This window comes from Chlorocebus sabaeus, chromosome 27 (genome assembly GCF_047675955.1).
Source record: "Chlorocebus sabaeus isolate Y175 chromosome 27, mChlSab1.0.hap1, whole genome shotgun sequence".
Taxonomy (NCBI): Eukaryota; Metazoa; Chordata; class Mammalia; order Primates; family Cercopithecidae; genus Chlorocebus; species Chlorocebus sabaeus.
Window position 1 is genome coordinate 47,885,077 of NC_132930.1, and position 26,435 is coordinate 47,911,511.

A 26,435-nucleotide genomic window follows, 5' to 3' on the forward strand; every position below is an offset into this window, starting at 1 on the left:
GGTGGCTCATGCCTGTAATCCCAGCACTTTGGGAGGCTGAGGTGAGCAGATCACCAGGTTAGGAGTTCAAGACCACCCTGGCCAACATGGTGAAACCCCATCTCTACTAAGCATACAAAAAATTAGCCAGGCGTGGTGATGCATGCCTATAATCCCAGCTACTCAGGAGGCTGAGGCAGGAGAATCGCTTGAACCCGAGAGGCAGAGGTTGCAGTGAGCTGAGATCAGGCCACTGCACTCCAGCCTGGGCGACAAGGCGAGACTCCATCTCAAAAAAAAAAAAAATGAGTTATCAGTGGTTTTCTAAGGGGGACAGGAACAGAGGTGGGAAGAGTTAAGCATCACATTGCTGTTTCTTAAAATAAGTGCTTAGGAATTATACAACTATTCACATTTTACGGAATATATACAATATGACCTGACACATTAAGGGGCTAGGGAGGCTGAACAGCCCCTATAGGACCACATGGACCTTGGGAGGTCTCCAACATGAGGGGAGGGACTCCGCTCTCCGAAGCAGGGGGAAGGCTCTGGACAACAACTGTCACCATTCAGAACCCACTCACTCAGGCCAAGTGTGGGGGACCCACACCTGTGATCCCAGCACTTTGGGAGGCCAAGAAGGGAGGATCGCTTGAGCACAGGAGTTGGAGACCAGCCTGGGCAACATGGTGATGGTGAGACTCCATCTCTAAAATTAAAATAAAAATAAAGAAATAAAAATAAAGAACCACTGAGTCCCACAAGTTCTCCAGCACTTGGAAACAGAGCAACAAACAAAATGCATTCCTTATTCTTGAGGTGCTTATATTCTAGAGGAGAGAGGCAGAAATTAGGAAGTGTAGACATGCTAGGAAAAGAGAAACGTAGAGGGCGGTGGGGAGGCAGGAAGACTATTCCTTCCTGGACTGGGGCTGGGTAAGTCCTAGTGCGCATTTCTGGTGAGGTTTTTTTTTTTTTTTTTTTTTTTGAGACGGAGTCTCGCTCTGTCACCCAGGCTGGAGTACAGTGGCGTGATCTCGGCTCACTGTAAGCTCTGCCTGCCGGGTTCATGCTATTCTCCTGTCCCAGCCTCCTGAGTTGCTGGGACTACAGGCGCCCGCCACCATGCCTGGCTAGTTTTTTTTTCTTTTTTTTCTTTTTTCTTTTTTTTTTTTTTTTTGGTGGTATTTTTGATAGAGACGGGGTTTCACAGTGTTAGCCAAGATGGTCTCGATCTCCTGACCTTATGAACTACCTGCGCCGGCCTCCCAAAGTGCTGGGATTACAGGCATGAGCCACCGCACCCGGCCCTCTGGGGAGCTTTAACACTTCAGACACAGTAGGCCTCGCTGCTCCCACCTTGCCCACTGGCTTAGATGTCAGCTAAAGCCCACTCTGATAATTTGTCAATCTAACTGAGCAGAAGGAGGTCTCAACACTAGGACAGCAGTTAGATCTTCAGGACATTCCCCAGAGCCTGGCCATGAGACGGACCGAGCTCCAACCCATTCCTCCAGGGGCGGAAGAGACTGAAATGGAAAACCCAAGTTTGCAAATATGATTTACACATACCTAAAATACCCTCATTTTCTAATATATCACACTAGTCTACCTGAAATATATTTCAACCCTGCTATCACTGAATGATGGAAGAACCTCTGTTCTCATAAAAACAATTCCATGTAGGTGGGGCACAGTGGCTCACGCCTGTAACCTCCGTACTATGGGAGGCCAAAGCAGAAGGATCGCTTGAGCCCAAGAATTCGAGATCAGCCTGGGCAACATGGCAAAATCCCGTCTCTACAAAAAATACAAAACTTAGCTGGGCGTGGTGGTATGTGCCTGTGGTCTTAGCTACTCGGGAAGCTGAGGTGGGAAGATCGTGTCAGTCTGTGAGGCAGAGACTGCAGTGAGCCGAGATTGTGCCACTGCACTCCAGCCTGGGTGACAGAGTGAGACCTTGTCTCAAAAAAGAAAAAAACGGCCAGGCATGGTGGCTCACCCCTGTAATCCCAGCACTTTGGGAGGCTAAGGCAGGTGATCACCTGAGGTCAGGAGTTCGAGACCAGCCTGGCCAACATGGTGAAACCCCATCTCTACTGAAAATACAAAATTAGCCAGGTGTGGTGGTGGGCACCTGAAATCCTAGTTACTTGGGAGGCTAAGACAGGAGAACCACTGGAACCCAGGAGGCAGAGGTTGCAGTGAGCCGAGATCGTGCCATTGTACTCCAGCCTGGGCAACAAAAGTGAAACTCCGTCTCAAAAAAAACCTTGTACAAGAATGTTCACAGCGCGGGAGGCTGAGGCAGGAGAATGGCGTGAACCCAGGAGGCGGAACTTGCAGTGAGCTGAGATCCGGCCACTGCACTCCAGCCTGGGCGACTGAGCGAGACTCCGTCTCAAAAAAAAAAAAAAAAAAAAAAAAAAAAAGAATGTTCACAGCAGCATTACTGATAATAGTAAAAAGCAACCCAACAGTCTATCAGCTGATAAATGGTTGAACAAAATGGTCTATCCATGCGATGGATATTTAACCATAAAAAGAAATGACGTCCTGATTTATGCTACAACACAAATAAACATTATGCTAAGTGAAAGAAGCTAGATACAAAGGCCACATGCTGTATGATTCCATTTATGTAAAATGCCTAAAATAGGCAAATCCATAAAGACAGAAGTAGAATGACTGCTAGGGGCTGGGAGAGGAGAGGGTAGAAAGTGACTGCTTAACAGTGCAGAGTTTTTTACTGAGATGATGAAATGTTTAGGAATTAGGTAGCAGGGACTGTTGCACAACACTGAACATACCAAAAACACCACTGAATTATACACTCTATAATGGTTTAAACAATAAATGTTATGTGAATTTTATCTCAATTAAAAAAAAAAAAAAAAAGGTTGGCTGGGCGCAGTGGCTCACACCTGTTATCCCAGCACTTTGGGAGGCCGAAGCGGGTGGATCACCCGAGGTCAGGAGTTCCAGACCAGCCTGGCCAACATGGTGAAACCTCATCTCTACTAAAAATACAAAAATTTAGTCGGGCATGGAAGTGGGTGCCTGTAATCACAGCTACTTGGGAGGCTAAGGCAGGAGAATCACTTGAACCTGGGAGGCGGAGGTTGAGGTGAGCTGAGATCATGCCACTGCACTCCAGCCTGGGCGACAGAGTGAGACTCTGTCTCAAAAAAAAAAAAAAAAAAAAAAAAAAATTATATACATGGGAAGCTCAAAAATAATAAAGCAGCCGGGAGTGGTGGCTCACGTCTGTAATCCCAATACTTTGGGAGGCCGAGGTGGGTGGATCACTTGAGGCCAGGAGTTTGAGAACAGCTTTGCCAACATGGTGAAACCCCATCTCTACTAAAAATACAAAAATTAGCTAGGCGCGGTGGCTCATGCCTGTAATCCCAGCTACTCCAGAGGCTGAGACAAGAGAATCACTTGAACCCCAGAGGAGGAAACTGCAGTGAGCTGAGATTGCCACTGCACTACAGCCTGGATAGAGCAAGAATCAGTCTCAAAAAAAATAAAAATAAAAACAATTTAAAAATAAAAAATAAAGTAATACCTTCAAAATTCTGAGGAAAAATATGCAGAGATGATGGGCATATAAAGCCTTTTTTTTTTTTGAGACAATCTCGCTCTATCGCCCAGGCTGGAGTGCAGTGGCCGGATCTTAGCTCACAGCAACCTCCACTGCCCGAGTTCAGGCAATTCTCCCTGCTTCAGCCTCCTGAGTAGCTAGGATCACAGGCGCCCAACACCACGCCCGGCTAATTTTTGTATTGTTACTAGAGACAGGGTTTCACCAGGTTGACCAGGCTGGTCTCCAACTCCTGACCTCAGGTGATCTACCCACCTCAGCCTCCCAAAGTGTTGGGATTACAGGCGTGAGCCACCGCACCCAGCCATACAGTCTTAATAAACATTGCCTCACACATATTTTAAGATAACTACCAGACTGCATATCACCAAATATGAAGGTAAACTAAGGAAGAAATGAGATCCAAAAAAACAGATGGTCCATCTCAGAAGATAATGGGAACAGCTGTGCAGCAGAATAGGGAGGAGTCCAATCTGGAGCAGGAAGACAGCTCTGGGAGAAAGGTCATCACAGAAGAAAAAAAAAAGAAAAAAAGGAACTGACAGATCTAGTGTAACTGACCATCCCAAAGGCTTTTTATACAGTTCATTTGAAAAACCTTAGGCTGAATTAGTAACAGATACATGGAAAATAAAGCCAACAGAAAACAAAAACTCATACAAGTATTATCCATCACAGTGTATGATTTAGCTGAACAATGTAACAATTTACATTCATTTAAACCAAAACTTGCTATAAAAGTGTGGTAGATTAAAGACAGCCAACAAAAATTAGCCAGGTGTAGTGGCTCATGCTCACACCTGTAATCCCAGCACTGTGGTAGCCTGAAGTAGGAGGACTGCTTGAGCCCAGGAGTTGGAGGCTACAGTGAGCTATGATTGTGCCACTGCACTCTCGCCTGCACAGGGGAGCAAGACCTCACCAATAAAATACAAATGAAGATAGCCAACAATTCTTTGTCACTCTCTCCACCAAGACATGAAGGTCTGCTTCCCCAGTCCCCTGACTCTAGCCTGGCCCTGTAGCTGTTTTTACCAACAAAAATGTCAAAAGTGGGGACTTGCTATAACTGAGCAAGGGGGATTTTAAAAAAAGAAGAACATGTGAAAAGTGATGACAGTTCTCACTCTAGCCTTTAAAACGACTGGCAAATCTCACTTCCTCCCTCATGGAACCAGCCACCATGCTGCAAGGAAGCCCAAGCAGCCTCATGGGATAGACCACATTGGCACATTGGGGAGAATGAAGTCCATGGCCGAAAGTCCCTACTGAACTCTCACAGTTGACAGCCAGTACCAACAAGCTGGCATCACATGGAGCAGGAGGAACAAGCTAACCCTGGCAGACCACGTCCCACTTACTAAACTGTAAACAAATACAGGTTGTTGTTTTTTCAGCCACTAAGTTCTGGAATAGATCATCAAACCACCACAACATTGGGAATATTGGAAAGAAGTAGGGAGGTAACATGGGAGGTAAGAAGGGCGGGTAAGAAAGCTAAATCTTCATCACCTTCCACAGACAGAACTGAACATATATCAATCTGGAAGTTCTAAAATTAGCAAAATAAGCAAGTTACTTTTTTTTTTTTTTTTTTTTTGAGACGGAGTCTTGCTCTGTCCTCAGGCTTGAGTGCAGTGGCACAATCTCAGCTCACTGCAACCTCCGCCTCCCCAGGTTCAAGCAATTCCCCACCTCAGTCTCCTGAGTAGCTGGGACTACAGGCGCACAGCACCACACCTGGCTAATTTTGTGTGTGTGTATATTTCAGTAGAGACGGGGTTTCACCATGTTGGCTAGGATGGTGTCGGTCTCCTGACCTCGTGATCTGCCCACCTCGGCCTCCCAAAGTGCTAGAATTACATGCGTGAGCCACCGCACCTGGCCGCAAGTTACTTTTTAAAGTACAGATAAATAGAAACATCTGAAACGCCAGGCGCAGTGGCTCAAGCCTGTAATCCCAGAACTTTCAGAGGCCAAGATGAGTGAATCACTTGAGGCCAGGAGTTCAAGACCAGCCTGGCCCACATAGTGAAACCCTGTCTCTACTAAAAATACAAAAATTAGCTGGGCATGGTGGTGCACACCTGTAATCCCAGCTACTGAGGAGGCTGAGGCACGAGAATTGCCTGAGCCCGGGAGGCGGAGGTTGCAGTGAACTGAGATCATACCACCATACTCCAGCCCTGGCGACAGAGTGAGATCCTGTCTCAAAAACAAAAAAGAAAAAAAGGAAACAGCTGAAAGAGCAGAGGTTACCTTGATGGAACTCTGAAAGGGAGCAGAGCAGGGGCTGTCACCTTTGATTACAAGACTCACAAAGCACACGTCTTCAATGGACGTGCTTTAGTTTCATAAAGGAAAAGATAAGCTGAAAATATGCTTCAACATTTTGGTTGGTGAGGGCAGAGTTGTATTTTTCCTTCCACTTTTCTGTATTATACAAATTATTCATAAAAGATATTTTCTGATTATAGAATTATGAAAAATAATACTTAAGCTAATTTTGCCATAATGATGTGTCAAATTGCACATCTCTGGAAATAAAATTTATATAAACTCTAGGCTGGAACTCACACAACTCAGTTTCTCTACTGAGTTGTGGAACTGCGACTGGAACTTCCCCTGGGGGAAGAGAGCAGTGAGGGACTGCCTGTATCAGGGCAGCTCTGTGGAACCTGGACCTCAGACACAGGTCTGCAGGGACCTCTGGGTGGTAACAAAGAGGAACAGCACATGGGTACCAAGAGAGGCAACAACAGCTCCTGAGACAGGGGCACCCACCAAGAAGGCACAACCATGAACAGCAGCCAGGCTCAAGGACCCAGAGCATGCCTCCACAATCCAGCATTATGCGTAGCCCCAAGTAGCCACTTGCGACTCCCCAGAGGCAGAAATGCAGAGCAAGGACAAGGTCCTATCAAAATACACATAAACAGGGGCCACTGAGACCGATGTCCTTTACCTCAGAAGTTTTACAAGAATGACCAGGGCCCCCTCTCCCAAAGAAAATGGAGAAGGCAATGACCATAATTCATTCTGTTACTATTTATTCTGAATCAGTAGAGAGCCCTCAATAATGCTCCACTGATCCGTAAGCAGGAGCCTGAGGGCACTGGCAATGTCTTGTTTCTGCTCTTTACTGATTTAATCCACTGATTTGTTGAAATGCCTATAGCAGCTGTGAACATACTGGTATATAAAAAATAGACATGCATTCAGCCTAAAAAGGTAGATACTGGACAAACAAGCAGCACTATTATTTGTTTCAAAGGAGTTACAGGCAGTTGAATTTTTTTTTTTTTTTTTTGAAACAGAGTTTTGCTCTTGTCACCCAGGCTGGAGTGCAATGGCACAATCTCGGCTTACTGCAACCTCCGCCTCCCAGGTTCAAGTGATTCTCCCGCCTCAGCCTCCTGAGTAGCTGAGATTACAGGTTCCCGCCACCACGCCCGGCTAATTTTTTGTATTTTTAGTAAAGACGGGGTTTCTCCATGTTGGTCAGGCTGGTCTCAAACTCCTGACCTCAGGTGATCCGCCCACCTCGGCCTCCCAAAGTGCTGGGATTACTGGCGTGGCCCAGGCAGTTGAATTTTAAAGATACACTTGCAGATTTCAGAACTCAACTGAAAAGAACCCAATACACTGTTAACACGATACATAATCCATTTGTCTTCCACAAATAAAGTATACAATTTACAGATAAAGAATGAGGCCAGGTGCGGTGGCTCACACCTGTAATCCCAGCACTTTGGGAGGCTGAGGCAGGCAGATCGTGAGGTCAGGAGATCGAGATCATCCTGGCCAACATGGTGAAACCCCGTCTCTACTAAAAATACAAAAACTAGCTAGGCGTGGTGGCATATGCCTGTAATCCCAGCTACTCGGGAGGCTGAGGCAGGAGAATCACTTGAACCAGGGAGTTGGAGGTTGCAGTGAGCCAAGATTGTGCCACTGCACTCCAGGCTGGGTGACAGGGCGAAACTCCGTCTCAAAAAAAAAAAGAACAAAAGGGGACTGCAGTGGCTCACACTTGTAATCTCAGTGCTTTGGGAGGCGAAGGTGGGCCAGATCACTTGAGCTCAGGAGTTTGAGACCAGCCTGGGCAACAAGGCGAAACCCCATCTCTACAAGAAAATACAAAAATTAGCCAGGCACAGTGGCAGGCACCCATAGTCCCAGATACTTGGGAGGCTGGCTTGATCCCAGGAGGCAGAGGTTGCAGTGAGCCAAGATCATGCCACTGCACTCCAGCCTGGGTGACAGAGCAAGACCCCATCTCCTCCCCCACAAAAAAAGGGGGAAAAATCTAATTTTTATGCCTGCAACTTTCTCAGTAATTTTGTAAGTTTTCATTGTAGTTAGTACTGCTTCTGCTGAAATGTCATTTTTTCTCTCCCACTTAAGGAAGAATAAGTTGTCTTAAGTTAAACAAGCTTCTCCATGCTCTCGTGACAGTTCCAGCCTCTATCCTAGGCTACTGTGTAGAAAAACATGAACAGATAATGAGAGGCAGCAGTGCAACTCCTGCGTGCAGCTCCATGTGGGCCACATTCACTCCTCATCGCCATCTAGGCAGCTCCTTCAGCTCACACATGCTGAGCACCCACCCCGGCTGCTCACTCTGGGAACGCAGTCATGGACAAGACACAAGAGCCCTGCTTTCATGGGGCTTCCACTGCAGCTGAGAGAGCAGATGGGGACAACAAACAAGGTGGGATCAGGAGAGCAGAGGAGGTACACTTTTTTTTTTTTTTTTTTTTTTTGGAAACAGAGTCTTGCTCTGTCACCCAGGCTGAAGTGCAGTGGTGTAATCTCGGGTCACTGCAACCTCCACCTTCCGGTTCAAGTGATTCTCATGCCTCAGTCTCCCAAGTAGCTGGGGTTACAGGTGGGTGCAACCACACCCAGCTAATTTTTTGTATTTTTAATAGAGACAGGGTTTCGCCATGTTGGCCAGGCTGGTCTCCAACTTCTGGCCTCAAGTGATCTGCTTGCCTCAGCCTCCCAAAGTGCTGGGATTACAGGCCTGAGCCACACACCCAGTCCTGCAGAGGGAGTACACTTTTTAATGGGGGGAGAGTCATCAAGGTGGGGTTCATTGAGAAACTGTCACTCTAGCTAAGGAAGTTCACAAATTTTTATTTCTTAATGGGCTTTCTCTTGTTTCTGAACCTTGAAATGGAAGGAAATGTAAATGCATACAGAAAGAACGCTATCTGGACAGTAAATGGCACCTCCATCCATCTGGTTCTGTCAGACAAAAACTTAGGGCTATCACTGGCACCAGAACTTCCCCTCATCTCTCCTTATCCCAAACAACACAACTTATCAATTTTACTCCAGAAGCCTTCCTAGCTAGGCCTGTCCACTTTTCTCCACACCCACAATCCCAACACTGGCCAACCACCAAGCTCTTTCACCAAGACTGACGCCAACAGTCTCCTGACTTATCAGTCAGGAAACTCAGACAGTAGCTCTCAACTCAAGGGCATCAGAATCACATGAAGGACACATTAGAACACAGATTGTTGGGCCCCACTCCAGAGTTTACGATGCAGTAGATCTGAGAGCCGAAAACGTGCATTTCTAACTAGCATCCAGGCCACTGATGCTGCCAGTCTGGGGACCACTTTGAGAACCACTGGAGATTGGTTATGGTACCGAAACAAACCCAAAACTGTTACTTGGCTCAACCCAAAGTTTTCTTTCTTTCTTTCTTTTATTTTATTTTTTTGAGACAGAGTCTCGCTCTGTCGCCCAGGCTAGAGTGCAATGGCGCAATCTCAGCTCACTGCAAGCTCCACTTCCCGGGTTCACGCCATTCTCTGGCCTCAGCCTCCCGAGTAGCTGGGACTACAGGCGCCTGCCATCACGCTCGGCTAATTTTTGTGTGTTTTTAGTAGAGACGGGGTTTCACTGTGTTAGCCAGGATGGTATCGATCTCCTCACCTCGAGATCTGCCCGCTTCAGCCTCCCAAAGTGCTAGGATTACACGCGTGAGCCACTGCGCCTGGCCCAAAGTTTTCTTTCTTGCCCATGGTACATATCCGTTTGTTTCCACAGTCAGAAACAAGAGAAAGGGAATATGATAAAGCATGTGTCTCAGCCCTTCCACTCAGAAGTTGCATATCACTTTCCACTGGCCGGAGCAAATCACAGGCCAAACCACATTTCAAGGAGACAGGGCTGTCCAATCCAATCAGGGACCCAAAGCAGGGACAACAGAAAGGTTTTCACCTGAACAGAGTGACCACAGATTGGGCTTCTGTACACACTCTTCCCGAACCTTCCCCAGCACCAACTCAATCTATAGAGCAATCTAAGGAATCCTCTTTCCAAAGCAAATAGATTCATGTCACACCATCACCCTTAAAAACCTCACACTGCTCTTAATAGGACCTAAAAGAACGTGCCCGACTCCCTCTGCTCCAGCCATACCAGCTTTTTCCTGCTCTATCACGGAAGTTCTGCACAGGCTCTTCCCTTCATCTGATACTCACCCCTACCCTCATGGAGCCAACACCCAATCCTCATTCTGCTCTCTGCTCCCTGTTCTAGTGTCTATCCCATCAAGAAGTCTTTCCCAAAGCCCTGTCAGGTATAACCTCCCTACTAGATGCACTTAGATCTTTCCTTCATGACTTGCTTTGTGTGATAAGGAACTCTAAACACACATAAATGTGGAGAGAATAGTTAGAACCAGGGCTCAGAGGAGTGGCTCACACTTGTAATCCCAGAACTCTGGGAGGTGCAGGCAGAAGGACTGCTTGAGTCCAGGAGTTCAAGACCAGCTTGGGCAACATGGCGAAATGGCAAAACCTTGTCTCTATTTAAAAACAAAAACAGGCCGGGTGCGGTGGCTCACGCCTGTAATCCCAGCACTTTGGGAGGCCGAGGTGGGCGGATCATGAGGTCAAGAGATCGAGACCATCCTGGCTAACACGGTGAAACCCCGTCTCTACTAAAAATACAAAAAAATTAACCGAGCGTGGCAGCATGCGCCTGTAGTCCCAACTGCTGGGGAGGCTGAGGCAGGAGAATGGCGTGAACCCAGGAGCTGGAGCTTGCAGTAAGCCGAGATCGCGCCACTGCACTCCAGCCTGGGTAACGGAGAGCAAGACTCCATCTCAAAAAAAAAAAAAAAAAAAAAAACACACATTAAAAAATTAGCCAGGTGTGGTGGCACACGCCTGTGTCCCAGCTACTCAGGAGGCTGAGGTGGGAGGATCATTTGAGCCCAGGAGGGACCCTATCTCAAAAAAAAAAAAGTTAGAACCCATGTGCCCATACCACTTTCAACCTAGACCAGTCCTGAAGTCCTGATGTAACCACAAATAACCGGCTCCCTCGCTCCCATAGGATCATGACACAAATCCCAGATGATGTACCATTTCATTGGTAAATGTCTGTATGCACCTCTAAAAGGTAGGAATTACTTTAAACACAACAAAACCACTATCACAGGTAAAAATAAAAATAATTCCTCAATAATAAATATAATCAATGTTCCAAATTCTAATTGTCTTAAATATCATAAATGATATTCAGTTGTTTCTCTAACAGACTGGCCTGACACTAACACAGATAAACCCTACGATAAAAATTAGTCCATGTACCTCCAGTCTCTTGTCATCAGTCCCCTACATTTTTCCCTGTTGATGAGTATGGGTTACTGGTCTTAGAGTTTCCCACATTCTCAGTGTTGCCAATGGCAACTCTGTAGTATAGTTCAGCATGTTTCTCTCACCCCTGTATTTCCTGTAGATTGGTTGTTAAACATAGGAGCTTGACTGGACTCAGGTTTGATTTTTTTTTCTTTTTGACAGAAGTATTTCACAGGCTTTTCAAAGATATGACCTTTGCTCACTGTCCCTCCCCATTTCATCCCATTTCAGGCCTATAAAACCCATGGGAACAAGGACATAGGTCTTGGCTCATCACTGGCACACAGCTGATACTCAATGAATGAAGAAATATCAGACAGAAGTACACTGCCATACTGACTGGCAGAAATATAATGGCTCAGTCTTCCATCCACATATACACAGCTATATGTTAAAGTTTTCCCTGAGAGGCAAAACAAGTTCGTTCCCAGGGCGCAGAATCAGAGGTCAGGCCCTGTAGGAGTTCTAACTCCATCACATACAGCCTTGTGACTTTGGATCAGTTACTTGACATCTTTGGGATTCAACTTCCTGCTGTGAGGATTCAATGAGAAGAAGATGCTTTGCTGCTCAAAGATTCATGTAGCAAGGCTGTACAAAGATTACACCAACTCCAAATTTTGGAGGGGAAAGAACACAGAAGCCTCCTATTTCTAACATTTTTATTTATTTATTTTTTTTTTTGAGAGGGAGTCTTGCTCTGTCACCCAGGATATGGAGTGCAGTGGCATGATCTCAGCTGTCTGCAAGCTCCGCCTCCCAGGTTCACGCCATTCTCCTGCCTCAGCCTCCCAGCGGCTGGGACTACAGGCACCCACCACCACGCCCGGCTAATTTTTGGTATTTTTAGTAGACACGGGGTTTCACCGTGTTAGCCAGGATGGTCTCGATCTCCTGACCTTATGATCTGCCCGCCCTGGCCTCCCAAAGTGCTGGGATTACAGGCATGAGCCACCACGCCCAGCCTCTAACACATATTTTAACCAAAAATCTAGAAATTCACGTATTTATGAAATAAAAATCATTAGGAAAACAGAATACCCAAAAACTATCTCCACTTGTTAACTAAGTGCTTTCCACATCTAGGCACTGAAGACAAATCAAAGGGCCCTCAACTTGAAAAATTCACATGGAAAAGAGAATGGGACAAGAGCCTGTGCAACAGGCTGTCATAAGAGGGCCCAGTACTCACGAAGGCATGACAAAATTGGGAGAAAACACACACACACACACCCCCCAAGTGCCATGGGCCCAGGGTCTGCAACACTTGGTTCTAGTAGAAATAGTGAAAGCCTTCACAGAGATGAGGGGTGAGCCATAAAACCACCACAGCAACACAAAATTAGGCAACTCAGGAAGAAGCAACAGCACATGCAAAGATCCACGGGACAGGGCGCGGCTCATCACAAGAGCTACAGGCAGCATGATGTGATCTCACAGCAACCACAAAGGACTGGCCAGCCAAGACGCTAGAAAGACAGGCAGGATCACTGGCCAGAGTCACAGAGGAAAGAAAAAATACACATTAAAAAAAAAAAAATGTGGTGTGTGTATACACACACACACACACACACACACACACACAAATATATGAAAGAAAGGCAGGAACCAAGCGCCATCCTCAAGATCCAGGGCTTTCTCTTCTAAGCAAACAGTGAAGTTCCAGTAACACATTTTTAGGCAGGTAGGTGAGATCAGAGCTTCCTTCTGGAAGGAAATGAGGTAGGTCAGAAGCCAGGCCCACTTTCCCTTCCCCTGGTTCACAGAGAGGTAACAGTGGTACAGCAACTACCCAATCTTTCCATCTGTAAGGTCTGGACAGGGACCCCGCTCCTGCACCACTCTCACGCTGTGGTCCAGGCCCGGCAATGCTGCCTCTGCTCATTCTCTCCCACCTGTCCACAGTTCCCCACCCTCGCCTCCTGTGCATTAGTAAAGTCACGGTTCTCCAGCCCTGCTAGTGATGCATAAGGCTCTTCTGTGACCTCTGCCACCAGTCCATGGCCCTCCACCCTTCCAACTCCACACCAAGGCAAACATGCTCACACCACTCCCCTTCATTCACACCATTGCTGGGACATATTATGCCCCCTAAAGCATACAAAGTACTGAAGGCTGTGTATGTATTCAAATAGTCACTGAATGCCTGACAGTCACTCAGGTACCATTCCAGGTGCTGAGGATATGACAGCAAGCCAAGCGAAAGGAGAAAAGTCCCTGCCTTCACAGATGACCCAATGCAGTCAGAAAGACACATGGAATGTCGGAGGTATGTGCTATGGAGAAAATCTAAGGCAGATGAGGAGTGTCAGATAGCAACAGAGTAATTTTTTAAATTGTTTTGGCCAGGCATGGTGGCTCACGCCTGTAATCCCAACACTCTGGGAGGCCAAGGCAGGCAGATCACTTGAGGTCAGGAGTTCGAGACCAGCCTGGCCAACATGGCCTAGTCTCTATTAAAAATACAAAAAAAAATTAGCCAGGTATGGTGGCACACACCTGTAATCCCAGCTACTTGGGAGGCTGAGGCAGGAGTATCGCTTGAACCCAGGAAGCGGAGGTTGTGGTAAGCCTAGATTGTGCCACTGCACTCCCAGCCTGGGTGACAAAGTGAGACTCCATCTCAGAAGTGTGTGTGTACATATATAATAATTTTTTTTAATTTTATTTTTCTTTTGGGACAGAGTCTTACTGTCACCCAGTCTGGAATGCGGTGGCATAATCATGGTTCCCTGCAACCTCAAACTCCTGGGCTGGAGTGATCCTCCCATTTTGACTTCATAAAGCACCAGGATCACAGATAAACTGTAATAGTACCTGGTCACAACAGAGTACTTTAAATCTGTGGTCAGAGAAGGTGCCTGAGAGGGAGAAGTATAAGCAAAGACCTCAAGGAGGGTGAGGGACAAGCCACAAAGATACCTGGAGACAGCATTCCACGTCAAAGGAGGAGCAAGGGCAATAGTCGGAGGCAGCAGAGCTGCAGGGCTTAAGAGCAGACAAGAGGCCCGTGTGGCTGTAACAGAATGAGAATGGGAGTGGGTGAAGATGGAAAAGACAAGGGTCTCCCAAAAAAGGCAGGGAGTCAGGGATGGCATTCAGGGTGGGGCCCAAGCTGAGACCTGGCAGAGGGAAGGAAGAGGGAAAGCACGCCTAGCCCCCACACACATGGGGTAAGGGGGCACAGGGGCAGAAGAAAGGAATAAAAACTGACCATGCAAAGGCCCAGAGGAAAAACATGGCAGAAAGAGATAAGCTGAATAACTGAGATGAAGGCAAAACGCATAGTGCAGTGAGAGTCAGAAAGCCCAGTGAGAGACTGGTCTTGGACCCCAATGGGCAGTAAGAGTCACCCCTTGAAGAGTAGGGACACATAGGACATCTGTATTTTAAAAAGACAAGGCAGTGTGTAGAGAACTACCTGAAGACAGTAAAACTGGAGTTGGAAAAATGCTTTCTGATCATTAGCCTCCATAATATAGCAGCAAAAATATATGAAAACCATCAAAATATAAGAACGTTATTAACATGCACAGATCCTCTAAAAGCGTAACAATTTTTTTTTTTCCTTGAGACAGAGTCTCGTGTTACCCAGGCTGGAGTGCAGTGGCGTGATTTAGGCTCATTTCAACCTCTGCCTCCCAGGCTCTGGCAAGTCTCCTGCCTCAGCCTCCGGAGTAGCTGGAATTACAGGTACCTGCCACCACGCCCGGCTAATTTTTGTATTTTTGGTAGAGACGGCATTTCACCACATTTCCCAGGCTGGTCTCAGACTCCTGACCTCAGGTGATCTGCCTGCCTTGGCCTCCCAAAGTGCTGGGATTACAGGAGTGAGCCACCGCACCAGCCAACGGCCTAACACATTTAATTCACATCATCAGCTGTCTCAATGCCAACCAAGTCAACTTAAAAACTGAGGTTCCAATTCCTTCCAGGAAAAAAAAGCATTTTTTCTACACACCCACTAGGGTAGTCTCACTATTGGGGTTTTGTGTTTAGGTTTGATTTTTTTTTTTGAGAGAGAGGGTTGTGCTATCTCCCAGGCTGCAGTGTGGTGGTATGATCATAGCTCACTGCAGCCTCAAAGTCCTGGGCTCAGGTGACCTCCCACTTCAGCCTCCCAACTATCTGGGACTATAGGCACACACCACCATGCCCAGTTAATTTTTTAAAATTTTTGTAAAGATGGGGTCTCCCTATGTTGCCCAAGCTGGTGTCAAACTCCTAGCCTCAAGCGATCCTCCCACCTCAGCCTCCCAAAGTGCTGCAATTACAGGCATGAGCCACTGTGTCTATCCACTACTGGAGTTTTTGAGCTGAGGCCATCACTCAGCTAACCAACACTGCAATTTCTATCCTTGTATATTTTGTTGAAACCATTAAGTATTACAGAAAGTAAGATGCTTTGAAAACTCATCTGGGGCCAGGTGGTTTTAGGAAGGCAGATGCTAATACAAACCTAATTTGAAATCTTTTTTTTTTTTTTTTTTTTGAGACCGGGGTCTCACTGTCGCCCAGGCTGGAGTACAGTGGCACAATCTCATCTCACTGCAAGCTCCGCCTCCCAGGTTCATGCCATTCTCCTGCCTCACCCTCCCGAGTAGCTGGGACTACAGGCGCCCACCACCATGCCCAGCTAATTTTTTGTATTTTTAGTAGAGACGGGGTTTCACCGTGTTAGCCTGGATGGTCTCGATCTCCTGACCTCGTGATCCGCCCACCTCGGCCTGCCAAAGTGCTGGGATTACAGGCTTGAGTCACTGTGCCTGGCCAAAACCTATCTTGATTTTTTTTTTTTTTTTTTTTTTTGGAGACGGAGTCTCGCTGTCTCCCAGGCTGTGGTGCCCTGGCGGATCTTGGCTCACTGCAAGCTCCGCCTCCCGGGTTAACGCCATTCTCCTTTGTCAGTCTCCTGAGTAGCTGGGACTGCAGGCATCCGCCACCACGCCCGGCTAATTTTTTTTTTTTTTTTTAGTAGACATGGGGTTTTACCATGTTAGCCAGGATGATTTCAATCTCCTGACCTCGTGATCTGCCCGCCTGGGCCTCCCAAAGTGCTGGGATTACAGGCATGAGCCACCGCACCCGGCCAATCTGTCTTGATTTTTTAACTAGCAAACCAAATTTCATCAAATCAATCAATTCCTTCAAAAGCTATACTGCAGGCCAGGCACGAGGCCGAAGTGGGAGGATCACCTGAGCCCAAGAGTTCATGACCAGCCTGGGCAACATGGTGAAACCCCGACTCTACAAAAATTAGCCAGGCGTGGTGGCACACGCCTGTTGTCCCAGCTACTCACGAGGCTGAGGTAGGAGGATCGATTGAACCCAGGTAGTCAAGGCTGTAGTGAGCTGTGATCATATGACTCCACTCTAACCTGGGTAACAGAGCAAAACCCTGTCTTTAAAAAAAAAAAAAAAAAAGGAAAAAGCTATACTGCAACTTGGCCAGGCACAGTGGCTCACACTTGTAATCCTAACACTTCGGGAGGCCAAGGCAGGAAGATCCCTTGAGGCCAGGAGTTACAGGGACCAGCCCAAACATGGCAAGACTGTCTCCATAAAAAAATTTAAAATTAGCCAAGCATGGTGGCAACTGCCTGTAGTCCTAACTACTTAGGAGACTGAGCTGGGAGGAGAGCTTGAGCCCAGGAGTGCCAGGTTACAGTGAGCTATGATTACACCACTGCATTCCACACCAGGTAACAGGTGAGACCCTGTCTCAAAAGAAAAGAGCAATGTTGCAACCAATAGACAAATATAAAATGCTGGAGTCCCTGGGTAACCAACGTTAGTCTTTTTCTCCCCCAAAGTACTCACTGCAAATAACCATTCATTAAAAAAGAATTAGCAAATCATACAGTTTTATAAATACAAGCCTAATCCTCTAAAGCCCCCGTGTCATCTCTTCTGTTGTATTCTGTGTACTTTTTTTTTTTTTTTGTCTTGACCAAGGATACAGAAATCGACAAGGTAGGTTTCTTGCTCCATCTTGGTGGTAGTACAGATCTGTCCTATTACTTGTTGTACTTATATACTTGCAATGTTTCAGAGTGACCTTAGCCAAGCCATTTCCTTTCTAGACTCAGCTTCTTCTCCCAGATGCTCCATTACTTACAAAACAGAGAGGCAAACAGGCCAGATACTGGCATTAAAATGGGCAGTTTGTTTACTCTAAGCCATATACCCATGTATTCAGCATTTACTGAGGGTCTGCCATGAGAAGGCACCAGCAGAGGCAATGCTGCCCAAGGCAATGACAGAGTCCTACCTCTAAGAGTTAACCCAACAGGGAGAAAGGTCACAAGTGGCCATTAAAAAGCCATGAATTATGCTCAAAGAGGAAGGACAGGTGGCAGGCAGTCCACACCCAAGAACAGCACACACAAAGGCCTGGAGTCAGGACATGGTACCACATATTCGGAGAACAAGGTCACATTTACCACAATCAAGCAAAACAAGAGACTGAGGTTCAGAAGACTAAAATGCTTAACCAAAGTTGTATGCATTCTATGCCCATGAGCAGCCCACCAAAAAAAAAAAAAGGCAAAACCAAGCACCTGGATCAGAATATATGAGTACAAAGCCTTATGGCTTCTGTTCCTGCTGATTAATTATTTACTTAGAAAGGTTATTTGCCCACTTGCCCCGCTAAAAAGGACAAGGCAGAGCCAGGAAGGCTGAGTGTGCCTGTAGTCCCCACTACTCAGGAGGCTGAGGTGGGAGAATTACTTGAGCCCAAAAGTTTGGGACTGAAGTGCACCATGATCGCTCTCCTCTGAAATAGCCACCACACTCAAGCCTGGGCCACATAGAGAGACTCTGTCTCTAAAAATAAATAAATAGCACAGGACAAAATAGGTTTGGATTATGAACTTCAGCACCATCTTAGCACATCCTTTCATACAAGTTCTTACTTAGTAAAGAGAATCCTGCAGCTCAGCAAGACTAATTCCAGCTACTTTTGCATGTTTTACATTGAATCTTCAAACTGTAAAAAAAAGTTCACATTCTGCTATGTGAGTAAACTTTGTAAGATTTGATTCCTTTTAGGAGAAGATAATCTGAATAGGCAGAAGGCTGTACCCATGTAACTCCCACAGGATTAGGAAGAGTGGGTAGTCTACCTATTCAGATTATCTTACTGACTCATTCCAGGATTCTGATTAACGCTTCGTTTGGGTCCCCACATTTCAGCAGGTACTGGTTTAAAAGCCCGGGATAAGCTGATTGCATAAAAACAAACCAAGTCACACCTACAGTCTGTTGACCTTATCATTTTATTCTGTATGTCTCCACAAGTTATATTAGTTTACATGTTACATAAGAATATGTAAGATAAATGAACCATCATTGTTTGAAATTGACAATTACCTCATACTCTTAAAATAAAATGTTTACTGTTAGAATCAGAGGCCAGACTCTTTGATAGTAAAGCAGTCAGGAGAGGACGATTTTTGCACTGAATAGATCAGAGCTGTTCACAAAAGCTTACAGAAACTCAAAATTGTGCAGTAAGTCCTCACTCTACCAACCATCAGCCCAAAACTGAAGGTTGCTGGGTTTGGGTGGCTGAGAAAATGGAAGGAAAGAAAAGGAAATGACTCAAAGTAATCGTGCTTACAGCATGAGTCCTCTTCATCTCCATTTGGCAGTTTAGATTTGAACCATCATCAGTTGTGGGGAATGAGAGCACACATCAAGTACACAAGGAAAGGCTGTGCTCACAGAACTTGTTTGCTTTATGTTGCTGGCATTCTGCTTTTTAAAATATTGTTGCTCTCATCACATTTAAATATGTAACTAGGGCACTTAAAATATTTTGGGAAAATTAAAAAGTTTAAGTTCCAAGTTCATAAATGGGATGGCTCCTAAGTTATTTTCCATGCTGATAATATTTAAAATACACAAAATAGAGTCAATATAATCAATGCGTGATGTTGGCATTTAACTCATTTAAAAACCAAGGCTTGAAAGTCTGTGAAGTAGGTGGGTAGTACTGAAGAGCTCCTCCTAAGCCAGGTCTGAACTTTATCAAATTAGTCTTGTCTTCACAGGGTCTGTTCACACACACACACACACACACACACACACACACACACTACACTTTATCTACCTAAAAATGACTAACGTCACCACATCAGTTTTGATACTATGTTTCAACTTGAATGTCAAAGCCCATCGTGGGCACAGAAAGATTCGTGCTGCAATGGGTCCTATATAATATCCTCATCCATTTTATTTCTACCGAAAGTCAAGACCAGCATTTTTTAAACGCCGAGATTTTAAACCACGGTTCCTGTGAGTGGAGCAAAACCAGCCATTCAGTCGCCAGGTCCCATCTCATGTCCTGAGGCTTCAAGGACTATCAATCTCTATCCTGGTGCAAGGGGAACATCCCAGGTGGGAGGCCCGGAGGCCGAGGGCGCGCAGCCCCCCAGCAGGGTACCCACGCCCGGCTCACCCCCGCCTCCACCTGCCAAGGGCCGGACCGCGGCCCGGCTTCCCGGGGGAGCGCCCGCGCTGACCAACGCCCGGGCGCCGCGAGTGTCAACGCCGGACACCGTCAGCAAACAAAAAGCGATCCTCGGCCCGACCCCTGGCCCCGGCGCCGGCCCCGGGACCCCAACCTGCCCCTCCCACCGCGGCCGCCCCGGACCGGGGGCGCCGCACAAAGGCCGGCCCGACCCGCTCGGCGCCGCGGGAACAAAGGCGGCCGCCACGGCCGGGCCGGGCACAGGTGCAGCCGCAGGGCCCGGCCGGGCCCAACATGGCCGCGCCCGCCCGCCCGGCCCCGTTAGCCGCCGCCGCCCGCAGGCCGCCGCCCCTCCCCTGCCCGGACGCGTCCCGGCCTCCGCGGTCCGCCCGGTCCTCCCGCCGGCCCTCAGGCCTCCGCGGTCCTCGCGGTCCCCCCGATCCCCACGACCCTCTCGGGCCGCTCGGCCTCCCGGTCCCCCATCCCCTGAGCCGGCCCCTCAGGCCTCCTCGGTGCCCTCAGTCCTCCCGGGGCTCCCGCCCCCTCAGGCCTCCGCGGTCCTCCCCGCCGCCCCTCAGGCCTCCCACAGCCCGGCCTCCCGGCCCCAGCCCCGGCGGTTGGCGGCCCGCGACGGTTGGGCGGGCGCCCCAGTGACCTGCGGTGCGTCGCATCCTCGGCGGGCGGCTCTCCGGAGCGGCAGGCTAGGAGGGGGCCGGGGCCGTGCGGCGTAAGGGCCCAGACGGGGAGGGGGCGGCGGCGGCGGGCGCAGCGCGGCCAGGCCGAGGCTCTCGCGCGCGGCGCCGACCCCGCCCCCGCGCCTCCCGCCCGCCGCCGCCGCCGCCGCCGGGGCCGCCGCCGCCTCGCAGAAGCCGCGGGAAAAGTGCGCGCCGCTGATTGGCTGCCGCGCTCGCGGGGCCCGCGGACCGGGCTTTTCAAATCCGCGCCGGGGCCGCGCACGGGCGGGGCGGGCAGGCACGCCGCGGGTGGCGGCCGCGCGGCCGGGCGGGGCTGGCAGCGCCGGGAGGGCAGGGCCGCGGACCCCGCGAGCCGCCTCAGAGGAGCGCCGGGCGCGCGCCCTGCTCCCGCTACTCGGCGGCGCGCACCCGGCCCAGACCCGGCGGCCTCAGGCGCCGCGCGCAGTGACGTCACGGTCCGCGCCCAATCACCGTCCGGAGCCGGCGCCCCAGAACCGTGGGCGCGCGGCCGCGTAGGCCGGCGTTGGGCGCGCGGCCCTCCCGCGCGGGTCCGCAAACTCCTGTCCCGTGAGAGGGGCGCGGGGCCCGGGGCCCGGGGCCCGGGGCCCGCGGGCCGCGGGAGGCGGTTGGCGGCGTGCGCCTCGTGGAGCGGCAGTGCGGGGACGGGTGGGGAAACCGTCGCAGAGGGTCCGCCGTTGCGGGCCCGGGGCCTCAGCATAGACGTGGCGGAGAGGGTCAGACGCCGCGACGGGGCAGGGCGTCGTGCTCTTCCCGCCTAACGGCCGCAGGGCGTGAACAACGAGTCCCCCCGGCGAGGGTCCGGCCCGGAGCTGGGTGCGGCTGCGGGAGGACCGCTTGCAAGGGGAGGACGCCGGGTCCAGGGGCGCTGCCCCATCGCCGCTGCGGTAGCGCCGGGCTTAGTGGGGGTGGCGCGGGCGTGCGGCTGTGGGAGGAGGAGGAAGCGGCGCGGGCGAGCGGGGAAGTCAGACGCTGCGAAAAGCGAGAGGGCCGGGCCGCTGAAGCCGATGTGATTTGCTGCCTGCCGCTCTTGAAAGTTCGGCTCCTGCCTCCAGGTGCTGCCCGAGCCGGCGGCCTTGGGTTTTCTGTCAAGCAGGTTCGGGGAGCCGGGGACACCTTCGGCCTTGAGCTTTAGTGTCTGCTCGAGCTTTACAGGCCCAGCTTGAGGCCTCGTTGAGAAGAGGGCCCGGGGAGCTTGGCGAGAGTTTGGTCAAGGAGAGCTTTGTTAAAGTGCGCCACCCGAGTTCCCCTCAAGAAGGGTCTTGCTACCCGGCCTCGGCTATAGAACGCCACCTCAGCCCAGGTCCTGCCTCCCCGGACCCAGCTCCAGCCGCCAAGGAGTGGCCACAGTTCATCTCCCCTCTTCCTCTCCCGTGCCGCCTCCACTGCTGTCCCTCCACAGGTGCTGGGCCCTGTATGGGGTGAGTTGTGCCCCGTCCAAAAAAACAAGTGTTGCTGCAAGACTTACTGTAAGGCTATAGTAATTGAGACATTGTGGTACTGGTGGAAAAATACACAAATAGATCCATAAACAAAATAGAGAACCCGGATATAGACCACATAATGGAGTCAACTGAGCTTGACTTTAGGAAATGGAGAAAAGACATTCAACAAATGGTGCTGGAACAACTGGATGTCCACATGCAAAAAAAAATCAGGCTAGACACAGACTTTACACCCTAAACAAAAATTAATTCAAAATGGAGCCAAGGCCAGTGGCTCACACCTGTGAGAAGTGTGAGCCAGCACTGTGGGAGGCCAAAGCGGAAGGATTGCTTGAGCCCAGGAGTTGGAGACCAGACTGGGCAACATAGCAAGACCTCGTCTCTATCACCAAACAAATAAATGAATTTTTTAAATGACGGCCAGGGCCGGGCACGGTGGCTCACACCTTTAATACAAGCACTTTGGAAGGCCGAGACAGGTGGATCGCCTGAGGTCAGGAGTTCCAGACCAGCCTAGCCAACATGGTGAAATGCCGTCTCTACTTTAAAAAAAAAAAAAAAAAAATTATCCATGCATAGTGGCGGGCACCTGTAATCCTAGCTACTCAGGAGGCTGAGGCAGGAGAATCTCTTGAACCTAGGAGGTGGAGGTTGCAGTGAGCCGAGATCATGCCACTGCACTCTAGCCTAGGTGACAGAACAAGACTGTCTCAAAAATAAAAATAAAAAATAAAAAGTGGACAAGCCAGGTACAGTGGCTCACACCTATAGTTGTAGTTATTTGGAAATCCGAGGCAGGTGGATCATTTGAATCCGGGAGCTCTGGGCTATGCCAATCAGATGTCTGCACTAAGTTTGCCATCAGTATGGTGACTTCCCAGGAGCTGGGAACCACCAGGTTGCCTAAGGAGAGGGGAGCCAGCCCAGGTCAGAAACAGAGCAGGTCAAAACTCCCATGCTGATCAGTAGTGGGATTGCACCTGTGAATAGCCACTGCGCTCCGGCCAGTACAACATAGCAAGACCTTCCTTGTCTTAAAAAGTGGACAAAAGGGCAGTGGCTCACACCTGTAATCCCAGCATTTTGGGAGGCCAAGGCAGGAGGATCCCTTAAGGCTAGGAGTTTGAAATCAGCCTGATCAACATAGTAAAATCCTGTCTCTACAAAAAATAAAAAAACAGCCAGGATGGCCGGGCGTGGTGGCTCAAGCCTGTAATCCCAGCAGTTTGGGAGGCCGAGACGGGCGGATCACGAGGTCAGGAGAGCGAGACCATCCTGGCTAACACAGTGAAACCCTGTCTCTACTAAAAAATACAAAAAATAGCCGGGGGAAGTGGCGGGCGCCTGTAGTCCCTGCGACTTGGGAGGCTGAGGCAGGAGAATGGCGCAAACCCGGGAGGCGGAGCTTGCAGTGAGCTGAGATCCGGCCACTGCACTCCAGCCTGGGCAACAGCGCGAGACTCTGTCTCAAAAAAAAAAAAAAAAAAAACAGCCAGGCATGGTGGTGCATGCCTGTAGTCTCAGCTACCCAGGAGGCTGAAGCAGAGGGATCTCTTGAGCCCAAGAGTTACATGAGGCTACAGCGAGCTGTGATTGCACCACTGCATTCCAATCTGGGCAACAGAATGTGATCCTGTCTATAGTAAAGTGGACAAAAGACCTCCACAGATGCCTCCCCTAAAGTAGATATCCGGATGGCAAGGATGCACGTGAAAAGAAGATCCTCACTGTCAGGGTGTAATCTCAACTACTCAGGAGGCTGAGGTGGGATGACTGCTTGAGCCCAGGAGTTTGAATACAGCAAGACCCCATCTCTCAGAAATAACAAGAGGAAGAGAGACCTGGGCTAGCAGTTAGTATGCTCAGCCCCCTTGTCATGGGACGCCTGGGATGCTTCAGAGAGTCCTCACCAGCAAGAAGGCTCTCATCAGACACACCCCTTGGACCTTGAACTTACCAACCTCCATAACCGTAAGAAATAAATTCCGGCCAGGTGCAGTGACTCATGCCTGTAATCCCAGCACTTTTGGAAGCTGAGATGGGGGACTCCTTGAGCTCAGGAGTTTGAGACCACCCTGAGCAACATGGCAAAACTCCATCTCTATTAAAAAAAAAAAACTGCAAAATCAACTGGGTGTGGTGGTACATGCCTATAGTCCCAGCCATTCAGGAGACTGGGTGGAAGGATCACTTGAGCTCAGGAGGTTGAGGCTGAGTGAGCCATGATGGTGCCACTGCCACTGCACTCCAGCCTGGGCAACAGAGTGAGACCCTGTCTCAAAAATAAGTAAGTAAATAAATTCATTTTCTTTTTGAATCATCCAGTTTCAGGTAGTCTGCTATAAGCAACAGAAAACTAAGAAGCCAATCTGAAAGGGCTACAAACTTGTATGATTCCAACTCCATGACATTCTGGAAAAGGCAAAACTATGGAGACAAAAAATTAGCCAGGGGTTAGGGCAGGGAGGGATGAATACGCAGAGCACAGATGTTTAGGACAGTGAAAATACTCTGTATGACACTATAACAGTGGATACAAGAATGTACGGCACCAAGAGTGAACCTAAAACTGGGTTTTCAGTGATAATGATGTGACAATGTGGGGTCATTGATTATAAGAAATGTACTACTCTAATGTGGAATGCTGATGATGGGGGAGGGCGGGTGTGTGGGTGAGAAAGGACTATATGGGACCTGGGTGCACTTTCTGCTCAATTTTGCTGTATAACTAAAACTGCTCTAAAAACTAAACTTTAGGCTGGGCACAGTGGCTCACCCCTGTTAATCCCAGCATGGGAGGCTGAGGCGGATGGATCACCTGAGGTCAGGAGTTCAAGACTAGCCTGACCAACGTGGCAAAACCCCGTCTCTACTAGAAATACAAAAATTAGCCAGGTGTGGTGGCAGCCACCTGTAATCCCAGCTCCTCGGGAGGCTGAGGCAGGATAATCACTTGAATCTGGGAGGCGGAGGTTGCAGTGAGCCAAGATTGCACCATTGCACTCCAGCCTGGACAACAGAGCAAGACTCCGTCTCAAAAAGAAAAACCCCACAAAAATTGAGGGGGTGACAGAGTGAGACCTTGTCTCATAGAAGAAAAAAAAGGCCGGGTGTGGTGGCTCACGCCTGTAATCCCAGCACTTTGGGAGGCCAAGGCAGGCAGATCACCTGAGGTCAGGAGTTCAAGACCAGCCTGGCCAACGTGGTGAAACCCAAGTCTCTACTAAAAATGCAAATATTGGACTGGGCATAGTGGCATGTGCTTGTAATCCCAGCCACTCTGGAGGCTGAGGCAGGAGAATTGCTTGAACCCAGGAGGTGGTGGTTGCAGTGAGCCGAGATCATGCTATTGTACTGCAGCCTGGGCAACAGAACAAGACTCTGTCTGAAGAAATAAATATATAAAAATTAAACTTTATTAGTTAAGAAAAAAGATACATTGAAGTCTTAACTCCCAATACCTCAGAATGTGGTCTCATTTGGAGATGAGGGTCTTTCCAGAAGTAATCAAGTTAAAATGTGGTCATTAGGGTGGGCCCTAATCCAGTATGACTGTATCCTTATAAAAAGGGAAAATTTAGAGACAGGCACACCAAGGAGAGGCCATGTGAAGATGAAAGTAGAGGTCAGGGTGATGCTTCCTAATGCCAATGACTGCTGGCAGGAGGATGGGACCCATTCTCCCTGGCAACCTAAGAAGGAACCAACTTTGGAAATAACTTTGATCTCACGTGTCTGGCCTCTTAAACTGTTTAAGTTACCCAGTCTGTGGTGTTTGCTACAGTAACCCGAGCAGATTGATACTGTCCCTAATAAGGCTTCTGGAGAACCTGACCTATGGCAGCTGAAGTGGCTGGATTAGAGTCAGGGACGTGGGGGTGAGGTGGCAAGGACAGCGGGCTTGGACTCAGGCAGTGGACACAGAGACGTTTACGAAGACTCGGGGCTGGGGCAGGTATGAGGGGCACAGGGAGGTGAGCAGTGGCTTTTTTCCTTCCCAGGATCCTGAGCACTGTCCCCACAGCAGAGGCACAGCCTTTGGCACTGCAGCTGTGGGAGCCAGGCAAGCCCCTCCACCCCTTGGAGGCTGTCTGTACAATGGGAAGCACATGGCAGGAGCCAGCCTGGGAGCCTCCCACATGGTGCTCAGCCCGCGCTCATTTCTTTTCTAGTAGACTGGGTTCTTGCCCAGGCCCCAACTCCAGGTGCTGGTGTGGGTACTAGAAGGGGTGCCAGGAGCTGAGATGTGAGCTTTCTGGACAAGGCTGTGTACCCACAGTCCTGGTTCCTGGGCCTCAGACACCTTAGGCTGCAGAATAAGACATCTGCTGGTGCAGCCTCCAGACTTTGCAGCCAGATCACCTGCAGATAGAAACAGGCACCCAGCTGTGCCCTGCTGTTGAGACCAGGTGCTGTGACCCAAGGCTCCAACCCTGGCCCAGCCTACCCCTAAATCCTCCAGGTCTCTCCAGCCACTCAGGAGTGCTCAAAGTCCAGTCAGTACTCCTTCTCCTGGTCTGAAAGGGATGAGAAAAAGGTCCTTAA

The 26,435-nt window shown here is 49.2% G+C and overlaps 1 protein-coding gene across 3 annotated transcripts in view; it reads right to left on the reverse strand.

Annotated features, from left to right (window-relative positions):
• The window catches only part of NSD2 (nuclear receptor binding SET domain protein 2), a 113,339-nt gene extending 92,805 nt beyond the window's left edge, over window positions 1-20,534 (reverse strand). For all 3 annotated transcript variants that reach the window (XM_008018127.3, XM_008018129.3, XM_008018130.3), the window contains exon 1: window positions 20,388-20,534. The gene's annotated coding sequence lies outside the window, so the exon portion shown is untranslated. The remainder of the gene's footprint in view (window positions 1-20,387) is intronic.
• Window positions 20,535-26,435: the final 5,901 nt, after the last annotated feature.